Source organism: Ictidomys tridecemlineatus, unplaced genomic scaffold, assembly GCF_052094955.1.
Source record: "Ictidomys tridecemlineatus isolate mIctTri1 unplaced genomic scaffold, mIctTri1.hap1 Scaffold_325, whole genome shotgun sequence".
Lineage (NCBI taxonomy): Eukaryota > Metazoa > Chordata > Mammalia > Rodentia > Sciuridae > Ictidomys > Ictidomys tridecemlineatus.
In genome coordinates this window covers 244,574-252,039 of record NW_027522391.1, presented here as the reverse complement: position 1 = coordinate 252,039, position 7,466 = coordinate 244,574, and the positions used below count along the sequence as shown (strand labels likewise).

General features: G+C 35.2%; 1 pseudogene; it reads left to right on the top strand.

Moving 5' to 3' along the window:
* The first annotated feature begins 5,448 nt into the window (after positions 1-5,448).
* LOC101961518 (tRNA-splicing endonuclease subunit Sen15 pseudogene) lies at positions 5,449-6,928 on the top strand (annotated as a pseudogene).
* The last annotated feature ends 538 nt before the right edge of the window (positions 6,929-7,466 follow it).

Sequence of the window (7,466 nt, the reverse complement as noted above, 5' to 3'; positions counted from 1 at the left end):
CTATTTCTCATAATTTAATGTTATAAGTTGAATGGGTCAAGGAATTTATTCATTTTTCTAGGTTATTCAATTTAGGGACATACAATAGTTCATAATAAAACTATGGACCAAGGCAAATCACCAGTTTATCACAATTGTTTTATAATTCTTATGTTAAAATTTCCCTGTTAAAATAAAATTTCTGTGTGAGCTTTTCTCACCTCCTCATCTGACAGACGGTTATAGGAACAAATAATAACAAAACAGAAAATGTAATTGTGTCTCCATTACTAATGAAAATACATTTTGTTTAATAAAATTGGAAGTTACAAAGGTTTATTGAAAGCTAATTTGAAAGCCAGTGTGCTACCTAAGTAACACACAAGTAAGCTCTCTCATTTGAAATGGGAATCTGGACTGGTTCTGTTTTCTGTGAGACCACTGGGTCCATGAATCCATTCCAAGAGTATTTTTATGATGGAATTTGGAAATGCTGTTGACAAAAATTCCTCAGTTTCCAGTCTGCATTGGGGATTACCTCAGCTCCAGAAAGCTGTCTCACTTATGATCACACCCATCTCATGGGTGCCTTCACCCAGTGCCAACCAATGTCACTATAAAGGTCTAACCACAGGCAGTATAATTGAAGACAATGCCAAATTACCCATATAGCTCCAGAACTCCCTGAGACTGATACTGAGTAGACTGTGGCTCATTCCCTCCCAGTCCTGCTTTCTGATCCTCACTTCTACAGTACATCAGTCATGCCCTAGTAAACACCCTTCAAACTAAATTTCAGGTTATAGTCTTCTTCTCAGGGAACATATCTTGCACTACATTTTTTTCTGTGAATTCTCAATTGTTTCTTTGAATACTGTCTACTGTTTTGTCTTCTTTCTAGATTTTTCTATTATTATACACTATCATTGTTTCTTCTCACAACATATCTTAGTGTTGGTCTTCACATTTTCCACTTCTTCATTTGTTTTCAAACATTTTCTGAAAGTGAACATATATTCCAGATGAGTAGATTTTTCTCTTGATTGCCTTCGTCTACTGTTATTTGTTATAAATGTTTGCCTTATTTCACATTATCTCACCCACTGGGTATATGTATCAAGCTTATTTTAAGTCATTTTCATTTCCTAGTGCATTGATTCTGCCTCATCTTTTATAATCAAGTCAACTTATTTTTCTTTTTATTAATGGCTTCATTTATCAAATATATTATTGCCTTCAGTAAATTCATACTACTCTGGAAGGATTAGTTATTTTGACTACTCAGATATTTAAAACAGGGACCAAAAGTACCCCTTTTTTATGTCTCTTGCTGATTTTAGGGAGTGATGGGGATTACACAATGCAGAGAAGAGAATTGCTGCTGCTAAAACTTGGACCTAATCACATTCCATTTAATTTCTCTTACCAGGTAATGCTGACCCTGGGAACCCTGGATTCAAGAAACATTGGCTGTAAGGAAAATGGAGTTTATCAGGCTCCCTCACCCAGATGTCTATGGAGCACTGTCTTATGGAAGTCAGAAGCAACACTCCCTGTGTAGTCTTATATAACCCATGAAGTCTGCATGCTGCAGACTTTGTTACAATCCTGTACATAAGATGAACAGGACTTTCTTCTCTCCTATCCATCAGTAAAGATATTTCATATCTCCCTACAGCCTGGTGTATTTTCTTCAATCTGCCTAAATCATCAATCAATCTGCCTGGGATAGAGTAGTTACACTATACTGGTTCAGTACCTCCAAAGGTCCATTGCTCTTTTTTCTTTTTAGAGGTTCCTTCCTTAATTTCTATTACCTATACCATAGCATTTGTGAAATAAAAGTAAAAACAAAAATCCAGGGCAGGTATCTGCACCAGGCAACTGCTGATACCAACATCAACACACAAGTGTAGGTATTCCCTGAGTTCATTCCACTAATCTTACCAGAGCTTGACATCCCTTGTTCTGTCTTGCAGTTGGGGAACAGCCAATAAGCAGGTAAATTTATTTTTTTCAAAATATTTTTAAAGCATAACTAAAAGCTTAGCCCCAATCAAGAAGGAGTTCAGATATACTACTTGGACTATTTTCCATAAAATGTCACTCATTGCTCTTCCCATCGCCCATATACATCGCAACTAGAAACCAACCACTTTCTTCCAAGGATTTGTTCTTTGATTTAAGTTTCTTGGATCCACTGAGTTAAACACATGAAGTCAGACAATTCTTCCCAACTCTTTGCCATTCAAAAGGCCAAAACTAATTGCTACTTTTTCTGTACTCAAGATTTCCTGATTTGTGAGTTCATTTACAGGGAAAAAAATTATACCTTTAGAAAAGATAAAATTAACAATGTACATTATTTTAAGTATATTTTACTATTAATATTAAAATAAAAAATAAAAATCAGTCCAAATAGATGAATGTATTCAGTATTAAATAAGTCATGAAAATTAATTAGAAAAAATAAAAGTTAAATTAAATATTGGCTATCCCTAGGTTTCAAGTTGTTTATCCTTCCTTCTCCCAAAATAATAAACTATAAAAATAACAATAATAATAAGATCCACTCTAGCTTTTTGTTCAAATTTCCTAATTCTTTCCTAGATCTTTAAATTAGATTTTTTGGTTTTCTGTTTTCTTACACATAAAATATTTGCCAAGTTATTTTAAGAATTAAAAACATGCACAAACACTTTGAAGATTATTATTATACATAATACTGAAATTCATTGTGACATATTTCTACATGCACATGACAAAATCTGATCAAACTCATTTCCCAGTATTTCCTGTTCCCCTCTCCTTCACCCTATACCTAATTTCTCTCCCGTACTTTATTGGACCCTCTTCTAGCATTATTTTTTAATCAGTATATTATAATTATATATATATAAAAGTTGGAGTTTAGAGGTATGGCCATACAAGGAGATACAACAGAGTATAGTTTGGTCAATTTTATTTCCCAGTACCTTATCCTGTTGCCCATTGTCCCTCCTTCTCAATTTTCTTCCTCTACCCTATTGGTCTCCCTTCTATTTCAGTGAGGTCTCTTTTTTATTCTAATCTCTCTCATGCACATAGGCACACATACAAGAGAAAACATTTGTCCCATCACTCTCACTTAGCATTATATTCTCCTGTTCTACCCATTTAAGAGCAAATAACATTATTTAATTCTTCTTTATAATTGAGTGAAACTCCTTTGTGTTTATATGCTACATTTTCTTTATTTATTCTTCTGTGGATACATGGATAAGTTGGCTGGTCCCACAACTTGGCTGCTATAAAAATTGGTATCTAGGGATCAATAAAGCATGCTAATTTTAACTGTTTTGGACAAACACCAAGGAGTGGAATAGCTGGGATATATGGTGGTTCCATTCCACACTTTTGAAGAATCTCCATACTGATTTTCAAAGTGGTTATATTAATTTTTAGTCTGACCAACAATGTATAAGTGTACCTTGGCCCCCACATCTTTTAGAGCACTTACTGTCATTTATTCCTGATGATTTTCATTCTAACTGGAGCGAGATAAAATCTTAGTGTAGATTTGATTTGCTTTTTCCTAATTGCTACAGTTGTTGATAATGTTTTCTAATCTCCCCAAACATTAAATACCTAAGAATAAATGTAACCAATACATTGAAAAATCTCTACAATTAAAACTATAGAAGATTCAACAAAGAAAATAGACTTTACAAAGGTGGAAGGCCCCACATGTTCTTGAGTAGGTAGAATTAATATTGTTAAAATGGCTAATATTTCCAAAAGCATTCAGTATATTCAATGTGATCCCCATCAACATGCAAATGACATTCTCACAGAACTAGAAAAAAACAGTCCTAAAATTCTTATGGAACAATAAAAACCCCATAATATCCAAAGAAATTCTGAGCAATACAAGTAATGCTAGAGGCATCACAATATCTTATCTCAAATTATACTACCGAACTATAGTAGGATGATTAGACATGAAGACCAATGGAATAGAATTGAAGATGCAGACAGAGACAAATCCACATAGATCGAGTCATCTGATCCTTGAAAAGCTGACTAAGACATATGTTGAAGAAAAGAAAGCCTTTCTAATAATGGAACTGGGAAAACTGGAGATCCATATGTAGAAGAATGAAACTAGATTCCTATCTCTCATCTTGCACAAAAATCAGCTCAAAATAGGTCAAAGACAGAGGACTTAGATGAAAAACTATGTAACTACTAGAAAAAAACACAGGGTCAACAATCCAGCTTATTGGTGCAGACATCAACTTGGCGGTATGACTCCTAAAGCTCAAGAAATAAAATGAAAAATCAATAAGTGTGGTAACATCAAATTAAAAAGCTTCTACACAGCAAAGGAAATAATTAGGAACATGAAGAATGAACCTCAAAAATGGGAGAAACATCTTTGCCAAATGTTCTTGCAACAGGGGATTTTTATCCAGAATATAAAAGAAACTAAAAAAACTTAGCACCAAAATTACAATCTAAGCAATAAATGAACAAATAAACTAAACATACATTTCTCAAAAGAAGAAATACAAATGTCCAACAAATATATGGAAGAATACCTTTGAGAGACCTTCTTTTATTTTTAAAGAGAGAGAGAGAGAGAGAGACAGAGAGAGAGAGAGAGAGAGAGAGAGAGAGAGAGTTTAATATTTATTTTTTAGTTTTTGGCGGACACAACATCTTTATTTCTTTGTAGTGCTGAGGATCTAACCCAGTGCCGTGAGTATGCCAAGCGAGCATGCTACTGCTTGAGCCACATCCCCAGCACCAAGATAGACCTTCTTTGAAGCCAAAGAAATTAAAGAAAAGGGCTACATATTATATGATTCCACCTAAATACACTTTCTAGAAAAGGAAAGCTTAAGGGAAAAAATTATCCATTGTCACTAGAAGCTCGGCAGAAGGAGGGTTTCATTAGAAAGAAGCATGGGAGAACTTTGAAGGCAATGTAATTATTCTATACCTTGACAATGGCTATGGTTATGTGACTGTGTTTCACAAAAGAATCCACATAATTATATATCAAAAGATAGAATGTTACATTAAGAAATAAATTGGAAATAAGAGACATAGTGGGAGAATTTGAAACAGAGAATTATATAAGTGCACTCCAAGATCCAACATCTGTGAAAGTGGAATAGAGTTCCATAGTAGAAGCATAGGTGACATTCATGCTGTGAACAAAATCTCCGATGTTTTTGGAAGTCTTTTTCAGATCAATGGTTGTACTTACTACAGTCTGTGTTAATTGTCTCCTACTTGCTGGTTTCTCTCCTTGTGTGATAAATTATTTGAAGGTGGAAGAATGAGACTTGACCTTACACACATTTGTATTTTCTGAGTTCCAGATAACCCCAAAATCATAGTAGGTTGTCTCATAGTAGGTTGGTGATCAACAGTAATTTAAGGACAATAATGAATGAGTAAAATCATGGAGGTTTAAGGCCAATGGGGCAGAAGAGTTATCCACTTGGTATTGATTGTGCCAATATGAAAACCAGTATAAAACCTGGGTCATCTGGACATAGATCCCTGATGACAACCAAATTTGGTGCTGGGAAGAAAACACAGATGTAGCTGTCCAATAGTTAAGAACTTGCCTGGAAAACAAATAGAGGAGAAAAACAATATGTAGAGAATTTTTCAGTAAAGGAGATTTAGACAACAAAGGGCAAATTGATTTTTCTATAATAGGGAAGAATTAAAAGTTCAGAAGAAAAATAAGGAACTTAGAATACAGACATTGTCCCTCACCTGCCACTCCAAACTGGGAAAGAAGGAGTAGCTTTGAAGTGAAGAATGATAAGAGAAAGTGTTGGGAGAAAACCTTGACACAGAGTGTTCTGTGTCAATCAATGCAGTGAATCAACACTTGTAGTGGTATAAGAGAACTTTTCAAAAATATTTCAGAGGTGCTAAGGAATTTTATTAGTGAGGAGATGATTCAAAGAGAAGTATTCCCCCACAATAGAATTAGAATAACAGCATGGCATAGAAGAAGTAACCTATCCTAAGATGAAGAGAAAAAAAAAACATACACTATGTTTCCCAATATGATTTGTCTACTTTTTGCCTACCTTAAAATATGTACACCTTGGTCCTAGAGAAGAAGGAAAAGATTAACTAACATTTTAGGTTGAGTTTTATGCAAACTAGTACTATTTATTCATGAAGGGAGAACCTGGCAAGATCCAAAATTAAAAAAGCTATTTTTAAATTAAGAATGTAAAATTTCACCTTGTTTTATTTTTCAAAATAGTCTTGGAAAGTGGTGTTTGAATTATTTAAAAACCAAATTATGGTCACCATGCACTACTATAACATTATACATTAAAAGCAACTCTTAGTGCACCAAGGGAGGCCGCGTGGGCGGGCTTGGAGGAGAGTGGTGATTCTGAGCTGACCCCAGGCTGTAGTGGGGTCTGGACTTGGGCGGTGTTCTGGATGGTGGCGGCGCTCACAAGTGGACTCTGGCGGACGCCTGGATGAGCACCCACCCTAAGGATTTAGAAATGATAGAATTAAATATTGGAGATGCCACTCAAGTTTATATAGCATTCTTGGTTTATCTGGACCTCATGGAGAGTAAAAGTTGGTATGATGTAATTTGTGTGGGATTACCTGAACTTCAGCTTATGTGCCTGATTGATACTGAGATAGAAGGGGAAGGGTTACAGACTGTGTTGCCTACACCCATCTCTGCTTCCCTCAGCTCTCAAAGGATAAGGAACATCTTGAAGGCATCTCAAAAACTACGAGGGAATCCGGATTTACCGATGTCTTTCACTCTGGCCATCCTGGAGTTTAATTCTACAATAGTCTATTATAAACTCACTGAAGGGTTTATGCTGCCAGACCCTCAGAATATTACCCTTAGAAGATGACATCTGTACTTCTCAACACTTTATTCATAAAATATTGGTTTTGAGACCCATTTAACTGCTTTATCCTTTATCTCAGAGATAGTCAGAGTCAATTTAGCTTTTCTCAATCCATAAGTTTTCTTTCTGAAGAATAAAACTTTTTCAGATAAAAAAATTTGTATTGCTTAAAACCATAGCGTTGTTGCTCTAGAACTCTTATTAGAGACAGTTTTACTCACTTTTATGTTGAGGATGTGTTCAGAGGGGTGGAAGCACTGTACCTCTTCATCACCCACACTCACCTGCTGCTGCTGGCTCCTTGTTGAAACCACCACCTCTTCCCTTATTCTGCTATTCCAGGGCCTTCTGACCTCTGTAGCTAGCTTGAGCTGGTACTTCATGTACATTGTGAAATGTGGAGAGTTTATTTCTGCCTGCTTTTCCATCTTTTGTATAAAGTAAAAGATTTATTTGAGTGGGTTTGTTTTTCGTTTGCACTTACTGTTATTTTCCTTTTGGGTTGATTTTAAATCAGAATTGAAAATATGCTTGTCATGAGTGTAAATTCATATGTCAGAATTAATAGGGGCCAGAGAAGTGCTT